The sequence below is a fragment of the Somniosus microcephalus genome, unplaced genomic scaffold (genome assembly GCF_052327205.1).
Source record: "Somniosus microcephalus isolate GS21.2 unplaced genomic scaffold, FLI_Smic_1.0 unresolved_chr4, whole genome shotgun sequence".
NCBI lineage: Eukaryota > Metazoa > Chordata > Chondrichthyes > Squaliformes > Somniosidae > Somniosus > Somniosus microcephalus.
The window spans coordinates 46,192,366-46,206,328 of NW_028225182.1; positions in this window are offsets into that span (position 1 = coordinate 46,192,366).

Below are 13,963 nucleotides of genomic sequence, written 5' to 3' on the forward strand. Positions count from 1 at the left end.
GAATATAAACAAAAGGTTTACAGCCAGACTTTCTAGTACCTCCTCTTTATCAATTTTTCTCCCATCCAATATCTGAACCACAGCTCATTAACTGTAGGTCTGGGACCGGGCGGCGCTTCAGAAGACAGGTCCAAAGGGCAAAGTCATTGTCTCGGTCTCAAGTGCTCTGATCATCAAGAACAACTACACAGAAAAAATGGTTTTACAATGGTTAGCTTTTATCTCCAACAATATCTGTCAGTTGGCTCGTTGGTCTAGAGGTATGATTTCGCTTCGGGGTTATTTAGTTGAAACTTGCGAGAGGTCCCGGGTTCAAATCCCGGACGAGCCCTTATTTTGCTCGCGAATTATGAACTTGCTGTTCGAACTTTTGCCAAAAAGAAACACTGGCATTGATACAGAGCTTTTCACGAACTCAGGACGTCCCAAAGCGCTTTATAACCAATGAAGTACCTTTGAAGTGTTGTAATGTGGGGAAAGGCGTGCCTAAATCACCCCCACATGAATCTCAACACTTTGGGAAGGTGCAAAGAATCAGGCGCCTCAATGACTTGGACTTTCTTTGAATGAGTTCTGCTTGTAACTGCACTCGAGCTTGAAACAGCACCTGGGCTTCCATCTCACGGGAGCAGAGTGTGGTCGCTGTGCAGCGGTTAGCGAGTCGGTGACGAGCTTGGGGTGAGACACGTCGCTTTCAATCTATGAAATTTCACCAAGGGCCAGAGAAAAGAAACGCTGAATGGAACAGTCCCTGTGAGCGATGGACTGAAGGGGACGGCGCTCCGAGCACAGCTGGAAAACGCGCAGTGCAGTAAAAGGGTTCGCAACATTAAATGTCAGAGTTATTAATCCCGCAATAATTAGACTTATAATTAACAACAGCATTTAGACAAACCCTCGCGAATTTTAACCGGAGAACTCAAATACGTTATAGTTCCGAGTTCGAGATACAAGTTGATCAAACCTTTATCGGATTCTAAAGTATCGGTTCCAAAGGCCACTTTTACATCTTTTCCTCGCCTCTTCTACGTGACACAACTGCCCACCTTCTAATGGAATGTCATCGACCGGAAATGTTAACTCTGTTTCTCTCTCCACAGATGCTGCCTGACCTGCTGAGTGTTTCCAGCATTTTCTCTTTATATTACCCGACCTTGTTACCAGAGTATCACTTCCCTTATCTCCTAACCACACTCCTTCCTTGGATGTAGCCCTGTCCGACAAACAGGCTCCATTCGCACAACGGGATGTTCAGGCATTAATTGGAACTATAGCTTCTTAAGGATAACAACAACAAATTGAAAATGTATGTAGCTTCTCAAACTAATACAGCACATCAACCTTATACAGAATCTGAAACTAATATAATGCCTAAAACTAAGTCAGCACCTCAAACGAATACAGCCCCTCAAACTAATATAGATGTTAAAACTAATGCATCACCTCAACCTAATAAAAATTCTCAAAATGATACACTATATGAAATTAATACAATAGCTCGAAAAAATCTAACACCTCAAACTAATACAGCACCTCAAACTAATACAGTACCAGAAACTAATACAACACCTTAAACTAATACAGCACCTCAAACTAATACAGCACCTCAAACTAATACAGCACCACAAACTATTACAGCACCTCAAACTAATACAGCACCTCAAACTAATACAGCGCCTCAAACTAATACAGCACCTCAAACTAATACAGTACCACAAACTATTACAGCACCACAAACTAATACAGCACCTCAAACTAATACAGCACCTCAAACTATTACAGCACCTCAAACTAATACAGTACCACAAACTATTACAGCACCTCAAACTAATACAGCACCTCAAACTAATACAGCACCTCAAACTAATACAGTACCACAAACTATTACAGCACCTCAAACAAATACAGTACCACAAACTATTACAGCACCACAAACTAATACAGCACCTCGAACTAATACAGCACCTCAAACTAATACAGCACCTCGAACTAATGTAGCACCTCAAACTAATATAGCACCTCAAACTAATACAGCACCTCAAGCTAATACAGCACCTCAAACTAATACAGCCCCTCAAACTAATACAACACATCAGAATAATACAGCACCTCAAACCAATACAACACCTCAAACTAATGCAGCACCACAAACAAATTCAGCACCTCAACATAATTGATCACCTCAAGCTAAATACCTGGAACGACCTGAAAGTAATGCAGTAAATCAAACTAATACCGCCTCAAACTGACACAGTAGCAGCAACTAAAACTAGATAAGTGTCTCAAACTTGTACGGTGGCTAAAACTAACCCAGTGCTATAAACTAAAACATCACCTCAAACTAGAACGGCACCTTAAGTTAAAACACACCCTCCAGCTAACCCAGCTGTTAATTAATATAATTAGAGAAAACAGCTAGGAATTAAGATTCTAAATGCAGAGTCTTAGTTTTAGAGATGTTATTATAGGAATTGATACAAGGAACACGCAGGGCTTCAGGAGACCACTCAGTACAATTATTGATCTCAAGCTACAGGGTGGCCGAACCTCGATCTCCCTAAATAGCGTGAGGATAGTACTCAAATATATACTCCGATAAACTGCTCTGTGGGCAGCTCAGTCCCGGATGCGATTAGCACTTGAATTTAATGGAATCTATACTTTATAACCCTCAGCACAGTGAATGCAATTTAACTATATATACCGTTAGTTTTATCTTACTACAAATCAATCAAAATCTCCCGCAAACAATTCTTAGGTATTGTTGACTCTCCACTGCTTTATGTTTATGTATCTCTCTATCCCTAAGAAAGTATCTATCTATCAGCTATCTATCTGTCTATTTATCTGTATGCCTGTCTATCTATCTATCTATCTATTTATTTCTATCCATCTATCTATCTATCTTTCCTTCTATCTATCTATCTATTAATTTCTATCTATCTATCCATCTATCTATCTCTCACTCTCTCCCTCTATCTATCTATCTCTCTGTCTATCTATCTATCTATTGATTTCTATTTATCTATCTTTCTATCTATCTATCTGTCTATCTTTCTATTTCTCTATCTATCTCTCTGTCTATCTATCTATTTCTATCTATCTCTCTTTCTATCTATTTCTATTTATCTCTCTATCTATCTATCTCGATCTCTCTCTATCTCTCTCTATCTCTATCTGCCTGTCTATCTATTTCTATTTATCTATCTATCTATCTGTCTATCTATCGTTCTATCTATCCACCTAGCTATTTCTATCTATCTCTCTCTATCTCTCTCTCTCTATCTATCTCTATCTCTCTATCTGTCTGTCTATCTATCTGTTTCTAGCTATCCATCTATCTATCTTTCTATCTCTCTATCTATCTCTCTACCTATCTCTCTATCTATCTCTCTATCTATCCATCTATCGCTTTCTATCTATCTATCTTTCTATCTATCTCTCTATCTATCTCTCTAACTATCTCTATCTCTCTCTCCATCTATCGCTCTCTATCTATCTATCTTTCTATCTATCTCTCTATCTATCTCTCTATCTATCTCTATCTCTCTCTCCATCTATCGCTCTCTATCTATCTATCTTTCTATCTATCTCTCTATCTATCTCTCTATCTATCTCTCTCTCTCTCTCCATCTATCGCTTTCTATCTATCTATCTTTCTATCTATCCCTCTATCTATCTCTCTATCTATCTCTATGTCTCTCTCCATCTATCGCTCTCTATCTATCTATCTTTCTATCTATCTCTCTATCTCTCTCTCTATCTATCTCTATCTCTCTCTCCATCTATCGCTCTCTATCTATCTATCTTTCTATCTATCTCTCTATCTATCTCTCTATCTATCTCTATCTCTCTCTCCATCTATCGCTCTCTATCTATCTATCTTTCTATCTATCTCTCTATCTATCTCTCTATCTCTCTCTATCTCTCTCTCCATCTATCTATCTCTATCTATCTCTATCTCTCTCTCCATCTATCGCTCTCTATCTATCTATCTTTCTATCTATCTATCTATCTATCTCTCTATCTATCTCTATCTCTCTCTCCATCTATCTATCTCTATCTATCTCTATCTCTCTCTCCATCTATCGCTCTCTATCTATCTATCTTTCTATCTATCTCTCTATCTATCTCTCTCTCTCTCCATCTATCGCTTTCTTTCTATCTATCTTTCTATCTATCTCTCTTTCTATCTATCTATCTATCCCTATCTCCATCTATCGCTCTCTATCTATCTATCTCTCTATCTCTCTATCTATCTCTCCATCTATCGCTCTCTATCTATCTATCTTTCTATCTATATCTCTATCTATCTCTCTATCTATCTCTATCTCTCTCTCCATCTATCGCTTTCTATCTATCTATCTTTCTATCTATCTCTCTATCTATCTCTCTATCTATCTCTATCTCTCTCTCCATCTATCGCTCTCTATCTATCTATCTATCTCTCTATCTATCTCTCTCTCTCTCTCCATCTACCGCTTTCTATCTATCTATCTTTCTATCTATCTCTATCTCTCTCTCCATCTATCGCTCTCTATCTATCTATCTTTCTATCTATCTCTCTATCTATCTTTGTCTCCCTATCTCTTTCTCTATCTCTATATAAGTTTATCTCTGCTACTGTTTATTGGTTTGATTTTATTTATAGCTTTCTGTTTTCCCTTCTTCATTATTCAGATTTTCCATCGTTTATCAAAAAACGTTCTAATCTTTAACACAAATGCTGTGTTAAAGTACGAGCAGGAATCATTGGGATAAATTAGCAAATTCTGACTATGCGGAAAAATCTCTAATCTCTAACCAAGTATCATTAACCGAGCTGTTAAAGTTCCAGCGGAAGGTGAAGGTCGAGTCTGGTCTCTCAGCAGCCTATTTGTGGGATGGAGAGTAAATATTGACTTACAGGGGAAAGTATGTTTCAGGAGCCCGTTCTTTAATAAGTTAATCCTTTACCTCAGTACAACTTTCGATGAAGGAAACATGTGGTAAGTTATAAAGAAATCCTCAATGTATGAATGTTTAATGAGCATTTCAAGATCATTTGCATTTTTTTAATTTATTGGTTTATTTCAAGGAACTGATGAGGGCTGTATCAGCCGTGCGAGGACACAAATGAAGGCGAGCAACACATACAGAGACACACACACATCTACACAGACCCACACACACAGACCCACACACTGAGACATACACACATCTACACAGACCCACACACACAGACCCACGCACAGAGACACACACACACCCATACACACACACAGGTCCATACACACACACACAGACTCATACACACACAGAACCATACACACCCACATATACCCAGACCCATACACACACAGACCCATACACACCCACATATACCCAGACACACACAAACACAGACCCCACACACACATAGACAGACCCATACACACAGACAGAGACCCATACACACACAGACCCATACACACACCCACAGACTCATACACACACAGAACCATACACACCCACATATACCCAGACCCATACACACACAGAACCATACACACCCACATATACCCAGACACACACACACACAGACCCCACACACACATAGACAGACCCATACACACAGACAGAGACCCATACACACACAGACCCATACACACACACACACACACACAGACCCATACACACACAGAACCATACACACCCACATATACCCAGACACACACACACACACAGACCCACACACACACACAGACAGACACATGCACACACACACAGAGACCCATACACACACAGGCCCATATACACACACCGACAGACACATACACACACACACACACACAGGCCTATACACACACACACACACACACACACACACATACACACACACAGACCTATACAAACACACACATATACACACACACCCATACATACAGACCAATACACACACACAGACCCATACACACACGCACAGACCTATACACACACAGACCCATACACACACACAGGCCCATACACACACACACACAGACCCATACACACACACACACAGACCCATACACACACAGGCCCATACACACACACACACACACAGACCCACACACACACACACACAGACCCATACACACACACACAGACCCATACACACACGCACAGACCCATACACACACACAGACCCATACACACACACAGACCCATACACACACAGACCCATGCACACACACACACACACTGACCCATACACTCACAGGCCCATACACACACACACACACACAGACCCATACACACAGGCCTATACACACACACACACACACACACACATGCACACACACAGACCTATACAAACAAACACATATACACACACACCCATACATACAGACCAATACACACACACAGACCCATACACACACACACACAGACCCATACACATACACAGGCCTATACACACACACACACACACACACATACCTATACAAACACACACATATACACACACACCCTTACATACAGACCAATACACACACACAGACACATACACACACCCACCCACACACACACACGCATATCACCCCCACACACATAACCCCCCCACACACACACAGACCTATACAAACAAACACACACACATACACACACACAGACCCATACACACACAGAGACCTATACACACACACCCATACACATATACACATCCATACACACACACACACACACACACACAGACCCACATACACCCACACGCACACACAGAGACCCCCCACACACACAGACCCATACAGACACACACAGACCCCCCACACACACAGACCCATACACACACCCACACACACAGACCCACACACACACAGACCCATACACACGCACACACAGGCCCATACACACACAGGCCCATACACACACACACACACACAGACCCACACACACACACACACACAGACCCATACACACACACACAGACCCATACACACACGCACAGACCCATACACACACACAGACCCATACACACACACAGACCCATACACACACAGACCCATGCACACACACACACTGACCCATACACTCACAGGCCCATACACACACACACACACAGACCCATACACACAGGCACACACACACACACACACACACACACACACACAGGCCTATACACACACACACACACACTCATACACATACACAGACCTATACAAACAAACACATATAAACACACACCCATACATACAGACCAATACACACACACAGACCCATACACACACACACACACACAGACCCATACACATACACAGGCCTATACACACACACACACACACACACATACCTATACAAACACACACATATACACACACACCCATACATACAGACCAATACACACACACAGACACATACACACACCCACCCACACACACACACGCATATCCCCCCACACACATAACCCCCCCCCACACACACACAGATCTATACAAAAAAACACACACACATACACACACACAGACCCATACACACACAGAGACCTATACACACACACACATACACACATCCATACACACACACACACACACACACACAGACCCACATACACCCACACGCACACACAGAGACCCCCCACACACACAGACCCATACACAGACAAACACAGACCCCCCACACACACAGACCCATACACACACCCACACACACAGACCCACACACACACAGACCCATACACACACACACACACACACACACACAGGCCCATACACACACACAGACCTATACACACACACACACACACATAAACACATAAACACCCACACACACACACACTGACCCACACACACCCATTCATACGGACACACACACAGACACACAAGCCCACACATAGACCCACACACACCCATACACACACACACACAGACCCATACACACACATAGACCCATACACACAAACCCACACACAGACCCACACACACCCATACACACACATAGACCCATACACACACACACACACACACACAGACCCATATATTATTGTGTCTATGTATGTATGCATCCATTGCTGATGATATCTCTATATGTTTCTGCTGAATTGCTTTGATTGATCCTAACAGAGGTATTTAATTGATTTGCAACAGGTCACCTGTATTTTTGTCACTAGTGATATCTGCATCCTGTACCATTCATCTGAACCAACCTTTTGGAGAACTCTCTTCTCCCAACCACCCTCTGCGATATCCAGCTAACAGCAATGAGGTGTGGGACATCTCAGCACCACAAGGTTATATTATCAAAATTTATATACCGTACATCGACATTGAATGGTCGGAAGGATGCCAAACAAACAATATAAAGGTATTGAGACTGTAGACGTGCTGGAGAACATAAGGACATAAGAAACAGGAGCAGGAGTCGGCCACACGGCTCCTTGAGCCTGCTCCGCCATTCAATAAGATCATGGCTGATCATTAACCTCAATTCCACTTTCCCACCTGATCCCCATATCCCTTGATTCCCCTAGAGTCTAAAAATATATTGATCTCAGCCTTGAATATACTCAAAGACTCAGCATTAACATCCCTCTGGGGCAGAGAATTCCCAAGGTTCACAACCCTCTGAGTGAACAAATTCCTCCTCATCTCAGTCTTAAATGGCCAACCCCTTATCCTGAGACTATGCCCCCTAGTTCTAGATGAGAAGGTGCAAACAAGATTTACAAGGATAATACTACAAGAGAGAGCTTATACATATCAGGAAAGATTGAACAGGGTGGGGCTCTTCTCCCTAGAAAAGAGAAGGATGAGGGGCGACCTGATTGAATTCAATGGAAATCAAAATCAGGGGAAGGTGTACATAGAAACATAGAAAAATAGGAGCAGGAGTAGGCCATTCGGCCCTTCAAGCCTGCTCCGCCTTTTAATATGATCATGGCTGATCCTCTATCTCAATACCATATTCCCGCTCTCTCCCCGTACCCCTTGATGCCTTTTGTATCTAGAAATCTATCGATCTCCTTAAATATATTCAGTGACTTGGCCTCCACAGCCTTCTGTGTTGGGGAATTCCACAGATTCACCACCCTCTGAGTGAAGAAATTCCTCCTCATCTCAGTCCTAAATGTCCCACCCCATATGCCGAGAGAGGGCTGAGAGGTGACCTGGGAATCAAAATCAGGGGAAGGTGTACAGGAGATGGTGGCTCCGATATTGCCTGTCTTACACTCTCGCCCAAAGTTAACATGACCCCCCGAAGGAACTGAAATCAGGCTGTGCGATATTAGGCAAAGTGCAAGAATAAGTTTGTCGGAAGCATATCCATTTTAATGAAGGCTAAACAGACGCTTTGGCCTCGATTTTAACTGATCCTTGGAGTCGTGATTGGTGGCGTGCAGGGGGTTAAAGGCCCGAATTCGGGGGTCCTGACACCATCCCGCCCCCAACCTGCCTCCATGTAAGTTTCAAAGGAGGCGGGTACCCACCCCGCACTGGGACCCGCCTACCTGAGGCGGGAAGGGATTAGTGCCAATTAACTGCATGTTTAAACCTTGAAGTGTGGGATTCCCGACGGCTCCAAACCACGCCAAGTTAGAGGAGTCGGGCCGTTGGGTTGAAGGATTTCGAGGGGTCGAGATGTCGGTGTTCAGGTGAGTGATGGGTGCATGAGTGCAAAGGTAAGTGTGTTTGGTGTGTCTAAAGTGTGTAAAGAAGTTTAAATTACCTGTACTTACCTTTTCAGCCTTCCTTCCTCTAGGTTTCGGGAGTCCATCATCTAACCGGCACAGAAAGCAGAACGGCTGCGAACTGTCAAAAGTGACAGCCTGCAGCTTTCTGTGCCAGTGAGATTTCTAACTGAGTCTGTGGAGAAGGATTCATGTTAGAAGTAAGACTGTCAGTGTTTGACAGCTTCAAACAGCTGTGAAACGCTGATATTTCATCTGTCAGAAGATCTTGACAGATGAAATTTCAGTCGGTGATGTCACCTGTTGTCGGGTGGCCATTAATTAGCCTGCTGAGCCCGCTGGGTGGGCTCAACAAGGTCAATCAAGTTAAAATCGCGTGGATTGGCCGCATCTCGATGGAGGCGGGACTACAACCCCGAAAGTTAACTTAGTTCATGAACAAAGGGCAGAAAGACCTATTAAAGTGTTGGTTACTGATCTCGCACAGCAGTCTGAACCTCTTCAAATGTTTAGAAAAGCCCGTGACCATTGAAAGGAGTCGGGTTCATAGACAACTGTATTGTCTGCGTTCATTCTTGCCATTTTGTAGCGAACAGGTGGTAGTGCATCATCATACTGCCCTATTTCCGTTGCCTTTGGCGAGAAATCGGACGGGGTGCAAAACGGGCGGGTGACCCACTACCGCTCGTTTTCCACCAGGCATTAAAAGCAAAGCCGACCCTGTTTCATGGAACTTTAAGCATATTAAACCAAAGGTGTGTGGTGATGATTAGTGTTAATGCTATTACAACAGATCCTATCAGAGGACAACCAGTTGGCTAAGCTGTGTGGCAAACGAGAAGATGATGGAGGTGATCCAGGACTGCAGGAATACTATTCCACCAGTAACTCACTGAGGGTTTTATTTACGTCAGATGGTTCCGAAACCAAACCATTCACTGGGTTTCTGGCACTCTATTCGCGCGTTGGTAAGTCACGAATTGAAGAATTTGACCGGGGACATAATAATTGATTATGTTGGATTACTAGGCCAAGGCTAGACCCTGTTACTTGGACATTGTTTGCTATCCCCACAGACACAGCTTACATTATGATCATATATGGCACTATTTCACAGCTTAAGTGAATTGCTGCCTGGAATATGTCTAATGGCCCAGAAATTCGGGTCGGGGGCTTCCCGCAGGTGCAAGCCCCCGATCTGCACTTACCTAGCGTGCCGGCCGTTGAGCGGTGGGCCCGTGTGGGATTCCGATCCTGGGCCTGCTCCAACTGCCAGCGCGCAGTGCTTGCGTATCCCAGGGGTGCAGTTAGTTCGATGCATCCCCTGGGATCACATAGGCCATAGAGAGCCAATGGTAGCAGGAAATGCTTCATTCATAAGTTTGACAGGAAGACCTGTCAAACCTATAAATACTATAAGCCCCAAAACATCACTAAATCATCAAATAAATTTTAAAAAAACACATTTTTAAAATTACTATAAATTACATAAAATAACTATTTTAAACAATAATTTAAGTTTTTGAAAAAATTAATTACATTTTCTAATGGGGCTAAAAATAAACTTACCTTTCTTTAAAGTATTTAAAAATAATAAACCTGTGGAAAAAATGTTTTAATTTTAATTAATTCACCACTTACCATGTTAAAAGCAGGCCTGGAGACTTACCGTCCCGGAGACACCTGCAAAAAAAAAGTAAGTTACATGTGCACGCGCAGCCTCTCCGGCGCATGTGTTCGACCTCTGAAACCTTTCCTTTAGGGCAATGGAAGTTCCGGTTTCCCACGCATGCGCAGTGCATGCACAAAACCGGCACTTTCATTGGGCCTACGGGTGAGTACCCAGCGCGTACTCACCCGTGGAGACCCGAATTTCTGGGCCAATATATTTATCTTCACACATCTGAACCAGTCTATTTTTTTTTAAATTCATTTACAGGATGTAGGTGTCACTGGCAAGGCCAGCATTTATTGACAATTCCTAGTTGTCCTCGAGACGATCACGATGAGCTGCCTTCTTGAACCGCTGCAGTCCGTGTGGTGAAGCTGCTCCCACAGTGCTGTTAGGGAGGGAGTTCCAGGATTTTGACCCAGTGACGATGAAGGAACGGCTGATATATTTCCAAGTCAGGATGGTGTGTGACTTGGAGGGGAACTTGGAGGTGGTGCTCTTGTCCTTCTAGGTGGTAGCGGCTGTGAATTTGGGAGGTGCAGTCAGCACTGTGGGAGTACCTTCACCACACGGACTGCAGCGGTTCAAGACGAAGGCTCACCACCACCTTCTCAAGGACAACTAGGAATGGACAATAAATGCCGGCGACGCCAACATCCCGAAAATGAATTTAAAAAATTGTAAAGTTGTGGAGAAGGCTTCTTACACTACACACAATGATCAGTTTAAAGAACACCCTTACAATTTCATTACAACGAACAGAAGACATCAGGCTGTAAATTCTACGTGATCGAAATTCTCTTTCACTCAGAACTCTAATTGTTCTTCCTTTATCTCTGTCAAACTTCAATTACCGGGTCTCTTCTGCCCAGATGTCAACGAGTGTGAGCTTGATGCTCACGGGTGCAGCCATTACTGTGGGAATAATATTGGTGGATATCACTGCTACTGCCCAATTGGATTTGTGATTCAGAGCGACAAACGGAACTGTAAAAGTAAGTTTGGGTGCATTTTGGATTAAATAAACCAAACCCGCAATTGTTTTTCACTTCTAATTCATGGTAATGTCAATCATAACACCCCTCGCATTAACTGACAGTACCCTATGATAAAGTCTCTATTATCTGGATTTGAGAAGGATTAAAAAGGATTAGTTGTCACCTCCAACTATAACTTGTTTCCCATTGCCGCACTCCTCTTTAAGGACACTGGATGAAGCTGGGATACAGTTAGATGGGCATCAGCGTAAATCGCCCTCTAGATATGTAATTTTGCAGAAGTGACTTTAAAAAAAACAATAATTCTTTTTTATGGAATGTGGCCATCGCTGGCAAGGCCCAGCATTTATTGTCTATCCCTAATTGCCCTTGAGAAGGTGGTGGTGAGCCGCCTTCTTCAACCGCTGCAGTCCATGTGGTGAAGGTGCTCGCTCCCACAGTGCTGTTAGGGAGGGAGGTCCAGGATTTTGACCCAGCGGCGATGAAGGATCGGCGATATACTTCTAAGTCAGGATGGTGTGTGACTTGGAGGGGAACTTGGAGGTGGTGGTGTTCCCATGTGCCTGCTGCCCTTGTCCTTCTAGGTGGTAGAGGTCGCGGGTTTGGGAGGTGCTGCCGAAGAAGCCTTGGCGAGTTGCTGCAGTACATCTTGTAGATGGTGCACACTGCAGCCACGGTGCGCCGGTGATGGAGGGAGTGAATGTATAAGGTGGTGGATGGGGTGCCGATCAAGCGGGACTGCTTTGTCCTGGATGGTGTCAAACTACTTGACACCCCCCCCCCACCTCCCCACACCCCTCTTCATCGCACCCCATCAACATATCCTTCTTTTCCTTTCTCCCTCATGTGTTTATCTACTATTCACCTCAACTACTCACTGTGGTAGCGAGTTCCACATTCTCACCACTCTCCTGAATTCCCTATCGGATTTATTAGTGAACTTACGGGCTAATGCTCCATTATCTTTTAAAATTATCTTTTAGAATCCCTACGTCAGGAGCATTGAAGCCAATTGTAATCCTGTTGGTCTTCCTGAAGTTATCCAGTTCAGCTGCACACTGACTTTTGACTTTACACAGTGAGCCAATGGCAGTGGCCTTTATTTCTTCCTTCCTTCCCTCTATCCTTCCTTTCTCACGTAGATCTACTTAGCCTTCTGAGAACAATCATCTTATTAGTTCTTTCATTTCCCCTGTATCCGGACAAAGTGATTTTAAATATTCAATCATTTGATTCCATTGCGTGGCACCGTGTTGAAATTCCCTATGATTTTAGTGTTGCGGTAAAAGTCCTAGGGGGTGACTTTGCCAGCCTTGGGGGGGCGGATTTGAAGGCGGGACTGCTGGTAAAATGGCAGAATCTGGGGGACGGGTACTCATCCCACCCCCAATCCGCCTCCATGCCATCTTCCCAGGAGGCGGGTAGCCGACTTGCGCCAGGTCCTATCTCCTGAGGTGGGAAGGGGATTACAGTCACTTAACTGCTTGTTAACAGGTAGTTAACAGGCAGTTAAGAGGATTATCCCCATTTTTCCAAACATCGGGAAACCCCGCCAGGGTCACCGAGGTGAGCCGTGGGTCTGCGGGGGTCAGAGGGGTACAAAAGTGCGCTGTGGAGGTAAGTGGTGGGTGCAAGTGTGGAGCGGTAAGTGTGTGAGGTAAGTGCAAAGTG